Source organism: Pogoniulus pusillus, chromosome 27 (assembly GCF_015220805.1).
Source record: "Pogoniulus pusillus isolate bPogPus1 chromosome 27, bPogPus1.pri, whole genome shotgun sequence".
Taxonomy (NCBI): domain Eukaryota; kingdom Metazoa; phylum Chordata; class Aves; order Piciformes; family Lybiidae; genus Pogoniulus; species Pogoniulus pusillus.
The window spans coordinates 14580840-14601982 of NC_087290.1; the positions used below are offsets into that span (position 1 = coordinate 14580840).

The 21143-nt window shown below is 46.5% G+C and overlaps 1 long non-coding RNA gene across 1 annotated transcript; it reads left to right on the plus strand.

The window, feature by feature from the left end:
- Positions 1 to 17049: 17049 nt before the first annotated feature.
- On the plus strand, positions 17050 to 19939 carry LOC135187582 (uncharacterized). The gene is made up of 3 exons (XR_010307377.1): positions 17050 to 17362; positions 18461 to 18506; positions 19793 to 19939. It is a non-coding gene; the product is annotated as an uncharacterized LOC135187582 (long non-coding RNA).
- Positions 19940 to 21143: the final 1204 nt, after the last annotated feature.

The following is a 21143-nucleotide window of genomic DNA, read 5'->3' on the forward strand; positions in this document are numbered from 1 at the left end:
GTTGGACTTGATGATCTGTGAGGTCTCTTCCAACCTTGATGATACTGTGTGATACTGTGAAGTCACAGGTAGATGAGCATTTGGGTTGCAGAAAAGCAGAGGTATGAGCTGATGGTATTCAAGAGTGCAAAGACCAAAATATTTCAGTAAATGATCAGAGTTTGGCTGTAGCTTTGCTGATGAGACCTCTGCCCTTTGGAAGCAGCTTGCATTTTGGTTTGGGATTTGCCTGTAAAGGCTTTCATGATAAAGTCCATTCCCCATAAGGCTGAATAAAAGCTAGGGTCTCACCAGCCTTCAGTAGGTCCTCCCCATGTATGAAAATGTATCAGGCTGAGAATACATGGTGTTGTCTAATGAATCCTAAATGCAATACTTTCCCACTTCTGGCTCAGACCTTGATTTGCCTGCAGGACTTTGGAGATCTGGGAGCTGAAGGAACACATCATCAATACAAACATAAACCCAGCTCCACTCCTATTCAATCATCTGACAATTGGTGGGGGAGCAGGGAAGGGTGACAGGAGAGCCAAGCACACAAAGATTCCTAATACAAAATGCTCTCAGCAAAACATTTTCTCAGGAGCAGAAAGAGATGAGGAAACTCAGCTATTACTCACCATAAATATATTTACATGATCCACAAAGAATTTGCACAAGCTTGCCAGCTTCATTGTGTGGTCAGGACCTCCTGCTGACAAACACAGGCTGGAAGTGGACTTTTCTACTGGGTTTGAAGTTTAATAAACAGGTTAATACCAGGTGTAATGCCAACCATCTCTGATATAGAAGCAGGGGAGGCCCATTGCCTACTGCTGCACCTTGCACAAAAGCTTTGGCTAGACCTGATGGTCTTAAAGGCCTTTTGCAATCTAAACAATTGTGTAAATGATGATATGAACAAATCTTACAGCTGGAGATGTGAGAGTCTTTAGAGACAGTTCAATGACAAACTGTTCCCACTTTAAGAGGGACAGGAATCTGCTGGAGAAGGTCCAGCAGAGGGCTGTGAGGGGGAATTAGGGGACTGGAGCACTGCCTGATGAGGAGAGGCTGAGGGACCTGGGGCTGCTTAGTCTGGAGAAGAGAAGACTGAGAGGATTTAATAAATGTTTACAACTATCTGAGGGCTGGGGGTCAGGAGGGAGGGGACAGGCTCTGCTCAACTGCTCCCTGGAATAGGACAAGGAGCAATGCATGGAAGCTGCAGACCAGAAGGTTCCACCTCAGCACAAGAGGAAACTTCTTTACAGTAAAGGTCACAGAGCACTGGCACAGGCTCCCCAGAGAGGCTGTGGAGTCTCCTTCTCTGGATGCATTCCCCTGTGACCTGAGCTAGATTGTATGGTCCTGCTGTGGCAGGAGGGTTGGGATTGATGATCTCTTTGGGTCCCTTCCAACCCCTAACATCCTGTGAGCCTGTGAAAGAAACAAATGTCACAGTAGCTCTGTGTGGTTGGAGGCGGCTGTGGAAAATGCTTCATAAAGAAGAAAATATAAATTGCAAAACCCAACCAACCAAACCACACCAATCCAATAAATCAATAAATAAAAGGAGTAGGATTTGCTCTTGAAGTCATGTGTATCTGTGGAGAAGTCAGCAAAGCTCCAGTTAAGATGACTACAAAAACACCTGTGAGGAACCAGGGACTGGCAGCCTCTAGCCATGTTGCCCAGCCTGAAGGGCTGTTCCCACAGACACAGGACAATGTGGTCGACCACAGTCCTGAGGGTTTCTTCCATGAGCAGCATCTAAAACCCACTTGACTCATACTCAGTCATTTGATCCTTAAAGAACCTGGCAGAGTCCTGTCTCTGTGCACCACTAGGAAGAGCTCAGGCCCATCCTCTTGCCCTCCACAGGTCCTTTAGCTCTTGCTGAGCATTGAGCACATCCCCTCTGGGGCTGCTCTTCTCCAGGCTCAACAGCCTCAGGGCTCTCCCCCTCTACTCTGCTCTGCTGAGACCCCACCTGCAGTACTGCATCCAGGTCTGGAGCCACTATCACAAGAGGGATGTGGAGATGCTGGAGTGTGTCCAGAGAAGGGCCAGGAGGATGCTCAGAGGGCTGCAGCAGCTCTGCTGTGAGCACAGACTGAAAGGGTTGAGTCTGTGCAGTCTGGAGCAGAGGAGGCTCCCAGGTGACCTTCTTGTGGCCTTGCAGTATCTGAAGGGGGCCTGCAAAAAAGCTGGGGAAAGACTTTTCAGGCTGTCAGGGACTGACAGGACTGGGGGGGGATGGAGCAAAGCTGGAGGTGGGGAGAGTCAGAGTGGACAAGGGGAGGAAGTTGTTGAGCATGAGAGTGGTGAGAGGCTGGAATGGGTTGCCCAGGGAGGTGATTGAGGCCCCATGTCTGGAGGTGTTTAAGGCCAGGCTGGCTGAGGCTGTGTGCAGCCTGCTCTAGGGCAGGGTGTCCCTGGGCATGACAGAGGGGCTGGAACTAGGTGATCCTTGTGGTTCCCTTCCAACCCTGACTGATTCTATGATGTGATGAACTCATTCAAGCCAACTACCAAGAACAAGAATGTGCAGTTTTCATTATCAAGTTAAATACATTTCCTGACAATAATCTGCTGCTTGGGACTTTTTGGTTTCGGAAATCAATCCACATACACCCATAAAACCTGATTATAATTAGTCACACAAGGGAAATGATGAGTGTAATTCACTACAGCAATTAACTGAGATGCCTTTGGGACAGTATTGCCATTTTTCCACTCAAATGTTATTTTCATTTAAAGCTATATTTATAAGAGGTATAAGATTATAAGCAGTTTGTGTTATTTTATTGCCTTGTACCTACTAACATCTTCTGAAGTGATTTTTAGGTGTCTAGTACTCCAATGTTGGTCTCATTTTAAAAGTGCAAACAGCTGAGATTGTTTTAGTAACTCTGTTTTTGGACATTTTAATAGTCTCTCCCCTCCTAGCTCTACTTTTCAATGCCCTTTCTTTTCATCATATGAAGACAACCTCACAAAACCACATTGATTTCCATCAGCTGAAATTACCTTCACTACGCCAGCACCCATTCACTTCCCACATGATTAAGACTGTTGTTGTTCCCAGCATGTAGGAGAAAGATCTTGATTGATTAGTTTCTGGTGTGGTTATGAGGAATTTAGGAGACAGAAAGGAAGGCCTAAGTTTTCCATTTTGCTGATTGTGCTAATGTTGAGATTAAGCACCAAATGTTTGCAAGCCTACAATTGTTCTGTTTGTCATACATGAAACTCTTAGCACTGTACAAAATCATAGAATCAACCAGGTTGGAAGAGACCTCCAAGCTCATCCAGTCCAACCTAGCACCCAGCCCTCTCCAGTCAACCACACCATGGCACTAAGTGCCTCATCCAGGCTTTTCTTGAACACCTCCAGGGACAGTGACTCCACCACCTCCCTGGGCAGCCCATTCCAATGCCAATCACTCTCTCTGTGAAGAACTTCCTCCTAACATCCAGTCTCTACTTCCCCTGGCACAACTTGAGACTGTGTCCCCTTGTTCTGTTGCTGGTTGCCTGGGAGAAGAGACCAACCCCACCTTGCTACAACCTCCCTTCAGGTAGTTGTCAACAGCAATGAGGTCCCCCCTAGCATCCTTCTCTCCAGGCTGCACACCCCCAGCTCCCTCAGCCTCTCCTCATAGGGTATGTGCTCCAGGCCTTTCACCAGCTTCGTTGCCCTTCTCTGGACACATGCTGGAACCCAACAGGCACTGTTGAAGCTATGAATGATCCTGGGAGAAAAACAGAAATCTCCTTAAAATGCTGCTCAAAAGAGCAAGATGAAGGCACAGAAGTCAACCACTGCAGAGCAGAAGCCTTTTTCCAGCTGAAATTCAGAGCAGCTGATGGCTACTTAGCTCTGTGTGTAGTGTAAGTGAAAGGCAGAATTCACCATTCATTTCCATGTCCTCAGAGAATTTCAGTGCTCCAAGCCATTGACACAGCTCAAACACCTTGGGAACTGGGTACTGAGGCAGTCTCAGCCTGAGAAATGTCTCTGTGTTTAGACAGCTCAGATGAAGTCTGCAAAGCTGGTTGTGAGCAGCGAAACTGCCAACGCTCCTCTGATGTTGGTGGTTTGACAGGAGTTGGAGAGGCAGAGAATATGGTGTCTTATCCAGCACTGCAGAAAGAACTCCAGTCTCACCCCTATGAAAACTCCTGGAGTGGGTTCCCATTGTCCTGGTTGTTAACACTGCAGTGCCAGAGCAGCAATGGGAAGTTTGAGTTTATGATCCCACAGATACAAGTGCACATGTAATGGAACAAGATTGGTTTGGTTTAAAAAGCAGCTATTAATGCTCATAAAGCCCAACCATTCCCATTGGATGGAAACAGATTTTAAACCCAGGGCAGCTTCTGCTACAGTCAGTTTTGGGAAGGTGCCAGAGAAGAGTGGGTAGGACAGTTTGCAATTTACAGATGCCTCATGTAAATCTTATTGAGAAGAAAAATCACACCTGACCTTCTCTCTGCAGCTACCAAATGACCTGAGGAGCAGACAGCCTCAGGAAAGGGGTGTCAGCTTGAGAGAACCTTAGGGCTTGTTTTGGTAACACAAGGCAGCAGGCATGGGAAGCTTACAAAGGAGCTGTGCAACAGAAACAGGCAGAGAAGCACCTCTGAGTTAGAAAATGCTACCAAGGAAAAAAGCATGCAAAATAGGAGCAGCAGAAGTGTGGCCAGCAGGGACAGGGAGGGGATTCTCCCCCTCTGCTCTGCTGAGACCCCACCTGCAGTACTGCATCCAGGTCTGGAGCCCCCATTATAAGAGGGCTGTGGAGATGCTGGAGCGTGTCCAGAGCAGGGCCAGGAGGATGCTCAGAGGGCTGCAGCAGCTCTGCTGTGAGCACAGACTGAAAGAGTTGGGGCTGTGCAGGCTGGAGCAGAGGAGGCTCCCAGGTGACCTTCTTGTGGCCTTGCAGTGTCTGAAGGAGGCCTACGAAAGAGCTGGGGAGGGACTTCTCAGGCTGTCAGGGAGTGCCAGGACTGGGGGGAACGGAGCAAAGCTGGAGGTGGGGAGAGTCAGAGTGGACAAGGGGAGGAAGTTGTTGAGCATGAGAGTGGTGAGAGGCTGGAATGGGTTGCCCAGGGAGGTGGTTGAGGCCCCATGGCTGGAGGTGTTTAAGGCCAGGCTGGCTGAGGCTGTGTGCAGCCTGCTCTAGGGTAGAGTGTCCCTGCCCACGGCAGAGTGGCTGGAACTGGCTGCTCCTTGTGGTCCCTTCCAACCCTGACAGATTCTGTGTTTCTATGATGATTCTATAAGCTATAGAAGATTAAATTAACTGTTTCCCATAGCTCATTTTCCCTTTTTTTCCTCTGACTGAGGCACACACGGCTAAGCAAGCCTCAGCTTGTGCAGAAGAGAGAGGTGCCCTGAGCTTTTGGTTGTCTGAACAGAGCAAACAAAGGCTTAAAAAAGAGAGTGAGGGGGAAAAAATGAAAAATACTAAGATGAGGGTAAAAAAGCCTCACGTCAGTGTGACAGTAAAACTTTGCAGAAGTTCTTTTGTGATACTTGTCCCCAGCACAGGCTATAGACCACCCTGCCTTTGCATGTAGAAAACCCAGGGGATGAGCCCAATAATCAGCTCCACCGTTTGCATCGGCAGCGGTAACAAAAACTTCAGCAGCGCTGCCTGCATCACTGTAACTTACTGCCAAGTTCCTGTCTGGAGAGCTGAAATGGGATGATTAACACATCCTGCACCCTCATTACACAGCAGTCAATTACCCCAGGATACTCTATGGCAAACAGATCATTTTCAGTCCAACACTGCACCGTGCTCTGCACCTTACAGCCTGTAAGAGCTTGGCCAACAGCCATCTGCCTTTCTCTCCCTGATCCTGGAGGCCTGTGTGTTTGGTTTTCTTGTCTTCTTGTCTTCACACTTAACCTGGAAGGAAATTTTAGACCAGACAGTGCTCTTGTGGCTCTTAACATGCCTAGGTTGAGATTTGTGATTTTTATGAGAAGCTCCTTGCAGCATGGTCTCAATCAGCAGCACTGTTTGTTCTCATTGAGAGGAATCTGATTATCACTGATGACTTCTAAGAGTGCTCTACTATCAGTAGCATTGTATCTAACATTTGAATTCTAATACTCTAACAGAATCATAGAATCAACCAGGTTGGAAAAGACCTCCAAGATCATCCAGTCCAACCCAGCCCCATCCAATCAACCAGATCATGGCACCAAGTGGCCCATCTGATCCCCTCCTGAACACCTCCAGGGATGGTGACTCCACCACCTCCCTGGGCAGCCCATTCCAATGGCAAATCACTCTCTTTTAAAAGAAGCATACTTGAAGGACATAATACTTGAAGGACAGTAACTTCCTCTTCTCCCACTCCTTGCACCTTCCCCCTCACATTTTATTTTAAATAATCAGATTGGAGAGAGTTATGGAAACTCATATTAAATGTACAGAAGATAACTGTGAAACTCCAGACTTGTGTAGCAGGAGCCTTTTTCTTCTTCAGACCTATATATAAAAGACAGATGCAGGCACATCAGTGGAAGTAGTTAACACATGAAATCAAAGAAAATGACAAATACAGTTCTAAAATGCAGAAGGGTACAATATAAAAGGAGGATGTTGTAATATGTGACTCCACTGCATGCTACAAGGAAAGTTCTAGAAGGCTGTTCCCTTAGTCTGCAGCTGAAAAACTGAATCACAGATTACCTTTTTATAACAGCATTTACAACATGCAAATTGCACCCTGAAGGTGAGTTCCTAGCTTCTTTACCAAAGACCAGCAGAAAACCAAGGAATTCCAAGACAGCTTTGTACATCCCACCCATGACACTGCTCCCTGCAGACCACTCTCTATGAAGCTGCTCTCCACTCTTCATGTTTCCAGATCCAGGCATTTGAGCTCAAGGCATCAAAACCACTTTATTCCAATTCAATCTGGAACAGTAGTTGTTCATGCAGGATGCTTTGATATAAATGAAATCAGAAGTGATTTATGGTGTAAATCTGTAGCCCTGTCAGGATCATCTATGCAGAGGCCAAAGGTAAAAAAGCTGATAAACTGAATCACACAGAGAAGGAATTGCCTGCCACAGGGGGTCTCTCCAGCAGGTAAATGTCAAAGACTAGATGAAAATACTAATTTTCTAAAATAAAAAATCAGTTAGGGCCCTAACAAAAGAAATGAAGTCCCACAGAGGGGACAGCACCCAGAAGTTAACACAGCCTTGTAGGATACAAAGGGTATGAATTCCTTGCAGAGAGCAGAGCTTTACCCTCACCCTGCCTCACATGCTGTGACAAGTTAAAGTATCAAATACATTTTTCAGAGCGCTGTGGCTTTGAGAGAAAACAGGCAAGACTTTCAATCAGAGTGTGTGAATCGATAGCACCAACCAGGTAAAGAACTCTGGGAGAAATAAAGGTTGTAAGGACACTTGAAAACTGGTTCTTTTGGAATCTATTCACACTGAGCCAGGGCTTGCAACTGTGGACGTGGAAAAACTACAAATAGCATGAGTGACCTGCCCACCACACACTCAGTTTTCAGAGTTCCAGGTATTTGGGAGAATCTAAGCAGTAAAACTATTGGCAAATATTTGGTACAGCTTGCAAGGGATTGCCAGCAGAAGACAGCTCAGTCAGGAGAGCTGTTCTGCATTAAAAGTAATTGCGGTAAAGGCAACCACGAGCAGGTTGAAGGTCTCTATAAATTGTGCAGGTTGTCCTCTAGCTGACAGGCCAGAACAGCCAGCCAAAATAAATCCGGCCTCTCTCTGCAAGTATTCTTCCTCAAATACCTTCCTTTGGAGTAATCTTTTATTTTAAGCAAAATACATAAACAAAAGAAAATAATGTCTCGTGAATCCAAAGCACATTGTACACAGGAATCCAAAATACCCCTTAGCATCCTCACCAAAATAAATTGCTGTACCAATAAGACACGGTGGGAAACTTTGCTTTTCCTTTTGTTCAACTGGGGAACATTTTATGCTGAGACATTTCTCTGGGATAAAATAATTTGTTGTGGATTCAGAAATAGGATATATTTCTGGCTAATCATATATTCAGAAGCATGTATTCAGAAATATCATGTATTTCTGAGTAATCATGTATTTTTCTGCATCAAGGCTTTGTACATTAAATTTAGCACGATGGAAAACAGGAAGAGGGCTTGATAAGAATCATAAACGATGATTTTTTTTACACAAAAGAAACAATGTGATTTTTGATGGCACTTGAGGAGGCCCTTAAACAGCAGCTTTCTATAGCCATCTGAAAAGAAGAGCAGGTATTTATGCAAAGAATCTGTTCTCCTACTAGAATCATGGAATCGACCAGGTTGGAAGAGACCTCCAAGCTCATCCAGTCCAACTTAGCACCCAGCCCTAGCCAATCAACCAGACCATGGCACTAAGTGCCTCATCCAGACTTTTCTTGAACACCTCCAGGCACGGTGACTCCACCACCTCCCTGGGCAGCCCATTCCAATGCCAATCACTCTCTCTGTGAAGAACTCCCTCCTAACATCCAGCCTATACTTCCCCCAGCACAACTTGAGACTGTGTCCCCTTGTTCTGTTGCTGGTTGCCTGGGAGAAGAGACCAACCCCACCTGGTTACAACCTCCCTTTAGGTAGTTGTAGACAGCAGTGAGGTCTGCCCTGAGCCTCTTCTTCTCCAGCCTAAAAATCCCCAGCACCCTCAGCCTCTCCTCATGATTAGTGACTAGAATGACTGTACCCTCTTTCTGTAGGCTTAGTGACTCTCTGTAGCATTTTTCCAGCTAGCAGCTTGCAGCTGAATGATAAGATAGACATTGCAGCTAAGCAAACACTTCCCTGTCCCCCTCTTTTGTCTTTCTCTCTTTTTATTTTTTTTAACCCACAGAGCAAATCAAAAGAAGTTTTGTTTAACAGACTGGAGCAATCTAAAAAATCAGAGCTCAGGTTGCGTACGTGTCAGCTTTTCCATCCCTCAGACTGTTCCTTCAGCTATTCTGCATTTAGTTTTGAAAGGTCATTAAGCAAGACACAAAAGGCAAAGTGCAGTGTTACAGATTTATAACCCACCTGAGCACTCTTTAGACAAAGGGTCAGTGCTGCCTTCCACACAAAAGCTCTGGTAAAGTAGGTGTCTGTGTTCTACCCTGAAACATCAAAGCCCAGCAGCTAAAGGAAGCAAGACAAAAACCAGCTAAGAGTGAAATATTTTAAGGAGGGAATATTCACATCTGTGTTCTATTCCTTGCCTACCCTTAAGCAACTCTGAATATATTTTGCTTATTTGAACTCTATTTTTCTTCAAACTCAACGTCTTTGCCATTAGACTGCCTGCCACTCACATGAAAGAGAGAGCAACTTTAAAACAGAGCTAGCATTTTTGTCCCAGTTAAGTCATATAGGGTGAAAACCAGCCCAGGTTTCACACCCTTACCAATATTATGTGGCAAGATAATTGTTCTACTGGCCACTCTTAATTCTTACTACTTTAAACTGCTGCTAGCTTGCCTCACATCTCTCTAAGCACTCAAATCTCTGCCTTATGCTAAAAGCAAAATTTAATAACTTCTTTAATCGAGTTGCTCTTTGAAAACATCATATACACTGAAGGCATTCAGATTCTAGCTAATGTTTCCTCACAATCACTTGAAGAAATATAGTTAGAGGGAAAGGTAAGAAGTTGAAGCACCCAATGTGACATCTCTGTTCACATCTCATGGTCAGCCTGGTCCTCTGATATGCTGCCAACCTTTTATCAAGACGTTTCCACCAGAATTCTGTTTGTTACTGGGGCCGCCTGGGCTCAAAGAGGCTGTGTGCCCGAAGATTTATTCCCTTGTGTATGTCCTTTAAACAGGAACATTTCTGTAATCACAACTGGAGATAAAAAGGCAAGAGCACACGGCAAGCAAACATTTACAATTCAGTTGCTCGTGATCGAGGTCATAAACATGAGTGTGTGCTAATGGTCGGCATGCATCATTTGGGTCTTCCTGTGTGGAATCCTTTCCTGTCCCTTGAAGCAGCATGCCGAGACAATATGGAATGAAAAGTCTCCAGAGGGGCTTTACTCCATGTCAAAAAGAAAACCTCGTCTAAGAGGGATTCATCTAATGTTCTGTTCTGTTTGCTGGTTGATCACAAAATAAATGCTCCGATATCTGGATGAAGCATTGAGCCATGATTTAAACTCTGCATGAACCTCTGAAGGGCAGAGCTTAAAAGTTCAGCCAGTTCTATCCTTGTGAATTTAGAAAAGAGTTTGGATCATAGGAGAATTCAGGCTGGATGGGCCTGAGGCTAGATGTCTCTAGTCTGGCCTCCTGCCCAGAGTAGGGTGGGTGTGCAGTCAAACCAGGCAGATGAGGGCTTCACCCAGGTGGTTCTTGGACACCTCCTTCGCCAGAAATCCACAGCCCTTGAGGTAGACATCTTCCCTTTATCAGGTCAGAACCACTCTTAACTCAGCTCTCTGTCTTTGGTCTCCATCCTCCTTCCTGGCACCACCAAAGAAGTTGGCAACATCTCTGCAATTAGCCCCTCATCTGCCTTGAGCTGAGTGCTCAGGTGGGAGGCTACTGTACTCCACCCTAATGAGTGCGAGCATCACTTGTCCTGGGTTGAGCCCGATGTCTTTAAGGACCATGGGTACAGACCTCCAAGAGGTCCAGAGCAGCCAAGAGCAGACAGGAAATTGCAATCCTGAGGTCTTTCACTCCCTTAATTCTTTTGTCTTGCTTTATTTAGTCTGACAGCAAAGCTAGCTCTGTCTCTTTCTTCCCTCTCCTCCCGGGCAGATTCACTCTCCTATCTGATATGGATGGGGGAGTATCACAGCCTGTCTGGCATGAGCAAAGCGGGGAGCAGTTCAGGCCTGGACAGCCTGAGCTAGCCTAGCAATGGGTAGGGGAGGTGGAGGAGGGGGGTGGGGGGAAGAAAGAGCACTGGGGCTTATGGTGCACCCCAAGTGGGAGAAGAGAAAGGGATTCTGGGCTTTTGGTTTTGGTCTGCTTGGAGGGAGGTTTTGGAGAAGGTTTTGATTTGTTGGGATTCTCTGTGTATTCCATATGCTTCTGCACTGCTTTGCATCGTAGTTTGTAGTTCTCAGTAGCACTCTCTGTTTAATCTTTGAATAGACTCTGTATTTCTACCCAGTCCTCTGTGTGGGGTTTTTCTTTTATTACCTTGAAAGTACTTTCAAGAGCTCTGTCTTCCCCCACTGCCCATTTAAGTGAAGACATCACTTCCCGCAATTTCCTGGCTCTGCTCATGCAAACGAGGCTCCGGGTGCTCTTTGCCTTCCTTGCTGGCAGGACACACTGCTGGCTCCTGCTGAGCTTGCCGTCCTCATCTTTAGTTTGCTTCGAGGCTGCATCCCATCAGTAGATGTTCATCCAGTCCCCATTGCTGAGCTCTTCCTCCCTACTCTTCCTCGGGCAAGCTCGGTGCAGAAATCCTGCGTACATTCCTCTCCCCAGGGTATGCTTCTGCGTGCCACCGGCAGTGAGCATGAGCACGGGACATCGGGGACAATTATCAGCATGTCAGAGGAGTTCTTTGGAGGAGGGAGCTCTCAAACAATGCGGAGGGTCAAATCTCTGTAATCACATTGTTCCTCGCATTGTCTCCCTACTCCAAACGTCATAATCCAAACATCATTTGTAAGGCTCTCTTAATTTGCTAGTGGTGGTGTTGGATCCTGTTTCTGGCTCAGGAACAGCACCTTTCCTTTGTTGTTATCTGCTTCTTGACTAATGCTCACTCTTCAGTTTTCCTGCAGTTCCTCATTGGGATGCTGAGGTCTATTTCCAATGTATGTAATTGTTTTCCCCATCAAAATGCTGCCCTAAGTGAAGGGACTGATTTTTATCCACAAACCACCTCAACCATTGTATGCTAAATGAAGAAGGTTTAATTTAATCTGCTTTTTGTATCCAATTTCAGCAAATTTTAAACAAGACTCCCCCTGTGCCCAGAGCTACTGAAACACCTGTCCAGGCTTCTCTCTGATGTTAAGACTGAGTTAAACCTTTTGCCTCAAATGTTTCTTTGCCTCCATATAATGCACCACCTTTGCAATTTGTTGCTTTAGTTCCTTTCTTTGGCCTCATTTTGTCCATAACACTCTCAAATAGATAGGGTAAAAGTAATAGAAGTTGTAAGAGACACTGAGGAAACAAGAAGCTGGAGAAGAGTTAGTAAGAATCATGGAATCATAGAATGGTCTGAATTGGAAGGTACCCGAAAGATCATTCAGTTCCAAACCCACTGCCAGGGGCAGGGATGCCTTCTGCTAGCCCGGGTTGCTTGAGGCTCAATCCAACCTGTCCTTGAACTCTTCCAGGTTGTCTACAACATCCCTAGGCAACCTGTTCAGTTTCTCACCACCCTCATTGTGAAGAATTTCTTGCTAATACCCAGTCTAAAGCTCTCCTCTTCCAGCTTCAATCCATTCCTCCTTGTTCTAGCACTACAAGCTCTTGTCAAAAGTCCCTCCTCAGCTCTTCTGTAGCCCCCTTCAGGTACTCAGGTCTCTTCCAACCTGGTTGATTCTATGATGATTTAATGGTTGGACTCAATGACCTTTAAGGTTTTTTCCAGCCAAAACAATCATCTGACCCCATCATTTGGCTCCAAACACTGGCAGGCAAGTAAGGAATGGATCAATGGAAGCCATGCTGGAAATCAGACTGGAAATAGACAAGGTGGCAGCTTCAAATCCATCCAAAAAATGATGCATTTAGCTGTTAGAGATCTGCCTGGAATGGTCCTAAGTTAAAGTGAATGTTGTATTTTTGCTGCTGTTTTCCCTCCTTTGTTTTCTGTCCTAACAATTAACAGAGAGCACCTGCTGGACGTCCTTTTGTGCAAATGGATGTGCTTCTACTTGTTTATTTGCCTTTTTTTTTTAGTCTTAAAAAGAGTATCCACACGTGCTTGTGTTGTTTGTGCACTTCTCACAACCTTCAAGAAACACAGGAAAGCAGCTTGGGTTGTTATTCTGCCCATGCCTGTTCCCAGAGCATCACCACCACACTGCCATGTGAGATGCAAATGCTGCCAGCAGCTGTGTGAGAGCACAATGGTTAACTGAAGTTTAACAAATTAGTAGAAGCCTCTCCTTGCAGTTTTCAGTCTTGAAGTCATCTTTCTTGAAGTCTAAATAAAAGACTGAACTTGGCTTTCCAGCATCCTTTCAACTCTGGATCAACTTTAGATGAAGAATTACCTGAGCCTATGACATATTCTCTGCACACTCTGATGTCCTGCTCAGTATTCTTTCCTCAGAGCCTGCAGGGTTTGTTTTCTCAGACAAAAAAACCCTACCCTGTAAAACCTAGGAAAGCTGCTTGAATCTGTCTCACTTATAAATACCACTTAATCCCCTAAAGAATCTTGAATTGGTGGTCTGCATGATAAACCAGCCAGGGTGTCACCCAATTGTCTTAGTTTCTTTGTGAACTGCTAAGAACTGCAACTATCACAAGAGAGCAGCAACTCTAGAGTCTACAAACATGCTCAGAGAATTTTGCTGTGTATTAAACCCAGAGCCATCTTTTATGTATTTTCTAGTTTGTGGCTGATTTTTCTAAAGGGGCCTTATCACACATTGCTTTTAATTTTCACAAACAGGAAATCTTTTACACATGAACAAGGAAGTTGGAAGCTTGTCTCAAACAAAAGACACAATCTTCCGAGCTGCTGTTAGGCTTTTATTTTCCTGAAACCATAAATCAGCAAGCATGGGTGACTGCATTTTACTAACTTCTTGCTTCAGTTTACTGAACCTAAGTGAAAATGTGTAACAAGAGCTGCAATCTATCCATATGTGGCTCCTGTGGGCCCTGGGCCAGCTGTGCCTGCAGTCCGTGCACTTTCTCAGGATGCTGAATGGCCTCCACCTGTAGATAAAGGATAAATCTATGGGAGAGAGAAAAAAGCAGTCAAACAATCTCCTGTGCCAAGTAAAGGAAGTGCAGGGAACAGGAGGATGTACTCCAACCATAACCAGCAACTCCAGAACAGACATGAACAATAGGATGAAGATGGGAAGTTGGATTTGGGCTTGAAAGATGTAAATGGATGTGACAGTGTGAGTGTGATTGCTCCTTTGGGTAGCAAGGTGTTGATGCATCCATGCTTCCTGTCACAATGGGGAAAAGAAGGTTTTTCCATGAACAGGTACTTTTCCTGATGCATGTTTCTTCCTCCCAGGAGGAAGAACAAAAGCCATTACTCAAGCCTTAAAGTAAGGCTTCCCAACTACCTTCAAGTGCAGGCCACATATTATTAGTGCTTCAGATGCACAGAGAATCATAGAATCAACCAAGTTGGAAGAGACCTCCAAGATCATCCAGTGCAACCTAGCACCCAGCCCTATCCAGTCAACTAGACCATGGCAAGAAGTGCCTCATCCAGTCTTTACTTGAACACCTCCAGGGATGGTGACTCCACCACCTCCCTGGGCAGCCCATTCCAATGCCAATCACTCTCTCTGGGAAGAACTTCCTCCTAACATCCAGCCTAGACCTCCCTTGGCACAACCTGAGAATGTCCCCTTGTTCTGTTGCTGGTTGCCTGGGAGAAGAGACCAACCCCCACCTGGCTACAGCCTCCCTTCAGGTAGTTGCAGACAGCAATGAGGTCTGCCCTGAGCCTCCTTTTCTCCAGGTTAAACAGCTCCAGCTCAGTTCCAACACAGATCCTTTCACTGTTACTTCCATCTTACAAAATGGGCTCTCCCAGTTCCAGAGAGTCCTTGTTTGAGACTTTGTGCATTTCTCATCTGGGATGTAAAAGACATTCAACAGCAGAAAATGGTGGCAGCTTTTTGGCAATGATATGATTCCTTCATTGATTTAATGGCCTTTGGTGCACCTTTGAATCAATAAAAGCTTTTCTACTGAAAGCAGGAACTATGAATATCTTTGAGAATTAGATTTTTTTAAATTGCACTTTCAAATACCCAAAAGCCTTAAAATAGCAAATTCTACAAACCTCATTCTGTGATGAAGATTACATTTTTGATTAAACAAATGCCTCAAACAACACTGTGGCAATAGCACATTTGTAAGGGGCAACCACTGTGAACGCTCCAAAAATTCATCACTAGGCAGGAAAGATGATTGCAGTGAGCAATCACTTAATGCTGCACAGATGCCCCAATTGCAGCTGATAAATATAGCAAGAGATGGCTTCATTTCCAGAGACAGTGGCTTCTCATCCTTGGTGATACTGATGTATGCTAATCCTTGTTTAAACATCCATTTAGTGTTCTTCAGGTCCATAAAATATAAACAATAGATAATTCCAGCTAAACATAACCACAATGTTCATTTGCTTCTCCCTATGTATCTACCATCTATGTATCAATTATCTGTGTATCTATCATGTATGTAGCTGTCATCTATGTATGTGTCATATACATATCTGTCATCTAAGTACTTATCCTATATGTATCACAGAATCACAGAATTTTAGGGGCTGGAAGGGACCATGAAAGGTCATCTAGTGCAACCCCCCTACCACTGGATCACACTGGAATGCATCCAGGCAGGTCTTGAGTATCTCCACAACCTGGCTGGGCAGCCTGTTCCAGTGTCACACTCACAGGAGAAAATTCCTCCTTATGTTTACATGAAACTTCCTATGCCTCAGCTTCCACCCATTGCCCCTTGTCCTGACATTGGTCCCATCATAATAGGGTGTGAGAGACAAGGCACCATCTTCTGGCATGCTCTCCCCATGGAGCAACCATGTGGCACAGAGGCTGGGGGAAGCTGCAGCTGTTTGGGGAGGCCATTCTCTAGCAGATCTCCTCTTTTGGGAAAAGGCAGATGTGTATACAAATATTAGAGTTGAAATAATGAGCTGCTGGCTGAGCAGTTTTCCTCATTTTGGCCTTCTTTTGGAGGTTGAACAAAAAGGATCGTGGGGGGTTCTGGCTGGAGTGATGACGCGAGGTGTGTGGGGGTGATGATGCATAGAGGAGCAGGTGAATGAGGGATGGGGGCAGCCTCCCAAAAAGGGTGTTTGCAGCCCTGGATGTCTGAAATACCTGGAAATTCTGGGAGGGGGATTAAAAATCATTAAAAACCGTGCTAGGGTGATGTGTTCCAGTAGGAAGAAAACCTCTCATTTTTATCTAGATCTTGAAGCATGGTATTAATTCTTATGTGAGAAAGATCCCCCTGTATCTCCTCTGTTATGTATCAAGCCCCCAAGAATACAGAAGAAAACTCCTGAGTAGACCCACGTGGTGTTTTGAACTATAGATACAAATTGTGCATATAGAAATAACCCCCAGTGGGTTTTCTCTTGTGTGTGGGATGCTCTGTTTTAAACCAAGTAGAAATGGCAGAGCCAAGCCGAGCTTGCAGCCCCCAGACGGGAGCAAACGCCCTCTCAGTGCTGCCACCACGTGTTTGTTTGTAGACACTGCAGTGCCCTAGCGACATGTGCCGCCCCATCACCGCTCGGTGCTGCCACCCTGTGTTTAATCCTCCACACTGCAGTTGTTCAGCCGCGTGTAGCGTCTCCTTACTGCTAGATGCTGCCACCTTGTGTCGGCACTGCAGTGCTGCAGCGGCGTGTGCCGCACCGTTAAGTCCCCCGTGCTTCTGCGTCGTCTCTGAATGCCCTGCATGCTTGAAATGCCTGAAAACTGAGGTGGATGGAGGCGGTGGTGTCGCTGAGGGACGGGGAGGGCGGGACGGAAGGGAGAGATCAACATTTATTTGACCTTTGAAATATCAGTGTATGGAGTTAACCAGGCAGACATCTCTCGTTTGTATACGGACACTTCACATTTGCATTAATTTGTAGCTAAAATAGAGTTTAAAAAATAAACCCGCCTGTATCTACTGTATTATAATAACGGCTTTATTACAGTAAAGACTGAAACCTTTCTGCTACAGAACCAGCACATACGCTACGGACTCGAGCAGGCGTTCCGGGTTGCAGCGTGCGCCATTGGGCGCGGCGTTGCTACGGGACCGAGGTCGTGCGTTGTGTAGCGGAACGTTGCTATGGTCACAGCGCATGGGTAATAGGACGCCGCGTATCTAGGCATGCGTGAAGGAGGCGGAAGTGTATTAACCCGAGTGGAGCTGAATGGAGCCGAACTCAGGCTGATCCGCATGGAGCTGAACGGCGTTGAGTCGAGCCGGGCGGAGCCGGAGCGGAAGGAGTGAAGAAGAAGCCGAGCCGAGTCACGACGGGCGGAGGGGGACGGAGTCGCTGTCCTTTCGAGGGGAAAAGAAAACCTCATACCTTCACCGAGCGAGGTTCGCTCTTTTTCTCTAATATGGAAGGATTTTCAGCAGATCGATTGATCAGCAGCAGCAGATCTGAGACACGTTGTAGAACAACTCGTGTAAGTTAAGGACTTTGGAATTGGTCCATGTAGGGCTTCCTTTCAGTTTAAATAGAAGAACAGTGGAGACAGCTGTCTGCACTTCCTACGTTCCATAGTCAATCTAAGCAGTTGTTCTGTGCAGCCCAGAGGCTGTAGAGAATTAAGCCTAAACAGTCTAATATCTAATTGTCAGGAGGTTTCTGAAGTGCCCAGGTACGGTATTTATAGGAAGGATTTTAAACCATGACCCTCCCCGTTAAATATCTCTCTACCCCAGATAGGGAAGCCCTTTCACAAGCCCCCACTTCTCCTCCTGCCGCCCCGGTTCGGGGCCGGCGGCAGGCACTGGCGTAGCCCTGCGCGTTACTGCGGCCCTGGGGCTGGGCGTTGTTAGGGACGCGGCGCGTGCGCTCCGGTGCCTCGTGCTGCCCTCCCTGCTGCCGCCGCGTCCGTGTGGCCCGGGGCGGGGGGGGCACAGCTCACTGCCGCTTGCGAACTGCACTGCTCTGTGCCCTCAAACGGCAGATTTAGCCCCAAGCTGTTTGCAGATTGAGTTTGCCCAGACCAGACCCGGCAGGTTTGTATTCTTTGGCGCTGTTTCCCAGCATTGTGCAGTGCCCCCGAGTGACCCCCAGTGTTGCACAGTTATGCCTACTGTTGCCAGTAACCCCAAAATTCCTTCACAGTGCTTGCAGTAACCCCAGATCTCCTTCCCAGCGCTCCCATTGTGGCAGCAGTGTCCTCTCAGTATCCCAAATTCTCTTCCTGGTGCTACCGGTAAGACTAAGTGCTGCCCAGTCGCTAAATGCTCCCAGTAATACCCAGTTGGACTTTGTGCCCTTGAGCACCACTCTCTGCATGCGGCCATCCAGCCAATTCCCTATCCATCAGTGCTCCACCCATCGAGTCCATGTCCTTCCAGTTTGGTGACCATGTGGGGCAGAGTCAAATGCCTTATTCAGATCCAGGTAGATGATGTCAGTTGCCCTTCCTTTGTCCACTGTTGCTGTGACTTTGTCATAAAACCCCACCAAATTAGTCAGGCATGATGTGCCCTTGGTGAAGCCATTGCTGCTTACCACCAATCACCTCTGCTTTGTTCTCCATTTGCTTTAGCAGAGCCTTCAGGAGGATCTGCTCCATGGCCTTGCCTGACACAGAGGTGAGACTTTCTGGTCTGTAGTTTCCAGAGTCATCCTTTTTTCCCTTCTTGAAGATGGGCGTTATGTTTGCCCTTTTCCAGTCAGCAGGAACTCCACTAGTCTGCCAGGACCTTTCAAATATGATGGGCAGTGGTTTAGCAACTTCATCTGCCCGTTCCCTCAGGACCCATGGGTGGATCTCATCAGTCCCCATGGACTTGTGCACGTTCAGATTCCTTAGGTGCTCACAAACACAATCTTCAATTATAGTGAGCAGATCTTCCCAGTCCTTACTTTGCCCTCTGGGACTTGGACATTGTGGTTGAAGCCTAGTCCTGCTTTTCTCACTAATACACCTGAAGAAGTTCTTCTGGTTCCCCTTAATGTCCCTGGCCAGATTAAATTCCCGCTGTCTTTAGCTTTCCTAACCTGAGCTCTAGTTGCATGAGCAATTTCTTTGTATTTGTCCAAGGTTACCTGTCCTTGCTCCCGCTCTCTGTAGGCTTTCTTCTTGCAGTGTGTCCAGGAGCTCTCTATTCATCCATGCAGGCCTCCAGGCATTCTTACCTGACTTCCTCTTTTTTGGCATGCATTGCTCCTGGGCCTGGAGAAGGTGATCCTTGAACATGAACCAGCTTTCCTGGGTCCCCCTTCCTTGTAGAGTTTTTTTCCTATGGCACCCTGCCAAGGAGGTCCCTGAAGAGGTCCTAGAGGGTTAGAGTATTAAGGTCATATGGTGTTAGTTTTAGGGAGTAAGGTGTTATGATTAGGGGATTAGGGTATTAGAGTTAAGGCTTAGAGCTAGGATGTTAGGGTTAGGGATTGGAGTGTTAGAGCTAAGAGTTAGGTCCTGGGTTTAGAGTGTTAGGGGTTAGGGTTAGGTTTTAATGCTTAAGGTTCAGGTGTAAGGGCTTTGTGTGCTAGGGGTTAGGGGTAGAGGGTCAGGGAGTTGCTCTTATGGTGTTAGGGTGTGCCGGTTTGAGGCTAATTGGAATATTTTAATAAGAGAAATTAGATTGTTGATTATAAAAAGAAAATGATGATGAAGTCTGTATCTGTTGGGCAGTGCTGCTGGCCAGGTATGTATATGGCCCATGCGCCACCACCCTGCAGTTGGATGCCGACTGTGTTTTGGAGGTCGAGTGTTGGAGTGGGATGGGTTCAGAGGTCTGCAAGTTAAATGAATGCCAATGGAAAATGAAGTGCTTTGGAAGTATTTTTATTGGATGTGTATATAAGCATTCTCACACCTTTACAATATGAGTAACTGAGATTTGTTCTTTGCTTTCCATTTCACTCTTTACAGATTTACACTTTGCTTTCCACTTCACTGACCAAGCCAGCAAGATGTGCAGCAGCAGCAGGATTGGCACAAGGACCTCAGCTGCTGCAGTGAATCTGTCAGCACAGATGCTGGTGCTGGTGCTGAATAAAACATGACAGACAATCCCAAGTAGCTCTCTTGTTAAATGGGCAGGCTATACACACCTTATCCAACTGGTCCACAAAGCTCCTGAGATGTGCAGATAGCAGAGCTGGTCGGCTGCCGTCTCAGAAGGTAGATGTCCCCACCAGGAACCGCACCACCACGGTGGTCAGACTGGTGCCACTCCAACTCACCTACCCACGCTCTCGGGTTAGATGTGTTCAGAATTCTGTGATATGCATCCAGGGCATCCCAGAATTATAAACCAAGGAGAACCAAACTCCTCCTTTATTTTGGAATCTGTTACCTCCCATCTTTCCCTACTGCTCATGCACATACCTGCAAGCCCTGCTTCCCCTGGATCTTCTCTTTAGTAACCTAGGGATGATCGGCTTGTTGTAACTTCTGATCAAATGCAACTCTTCCCTCTTACTCTCCGTGAACTGTGAGCTTCATTCTTCCAGGAGATGATCTTCAGAAGCTCCTTGCTCGTCTATGCAGCTCTCTTAGCACATCTATCTGATTTGTTTACTGAAGGGAACACCTATCTTGGGCTTGGAGGAAGTGGCATTTACAACTTGACCAACTTTCTCGGGCTCCTTTACCCTTAGCCCATGGGTTACTTTGTGGGTGAGACCCCAATGTCTGTGCAAGAGTGCCAGGACTCTTAATGGAACTATTGGACAGAATTAACTCTTGTCCTCCTTTTCTTCCAGGGCCCTGATAAGGATTTGGACTGAGACAGGTTCAGAGAGCTGGAACTGTCCAGTGGTTTAGTTTAGCAGAGCAACAGACAGAAGGGAAGTGTGACTGTCAGTGATAAATACACTGACTGCAAAGTGGCTTCAGGGTAGTAAATCCTGGGCAGCATCTGACACAGTCATACTGGGAGGGGGCATGGCTGCAGGTCCAAGGCCACCAGGGGATACTGAAATACAGAGCAAGACCTTCCTAAACCCTGTGGACCCCAAAAACATTACACCCCACATCTCTATAGGTGACCCCAGGTACTGTGGGGACTCCACAGAGAGCATTCAACCTCACTGAGAGCACCCCAAGCTCCTTCGTGATCCTCCAGACACCCCCCAGGAGCCCACAGGGGAAAATTGAGAGGCCTCACGACCCCCTTTTGATACCCCCATACCCGTGGGGCAGTGCTTGGGGGTGCTGGGGCAATGGGGACACCAAAACCAGAGTGAGACCTTCCCCAGATCCCGCGAGACTTCAATCC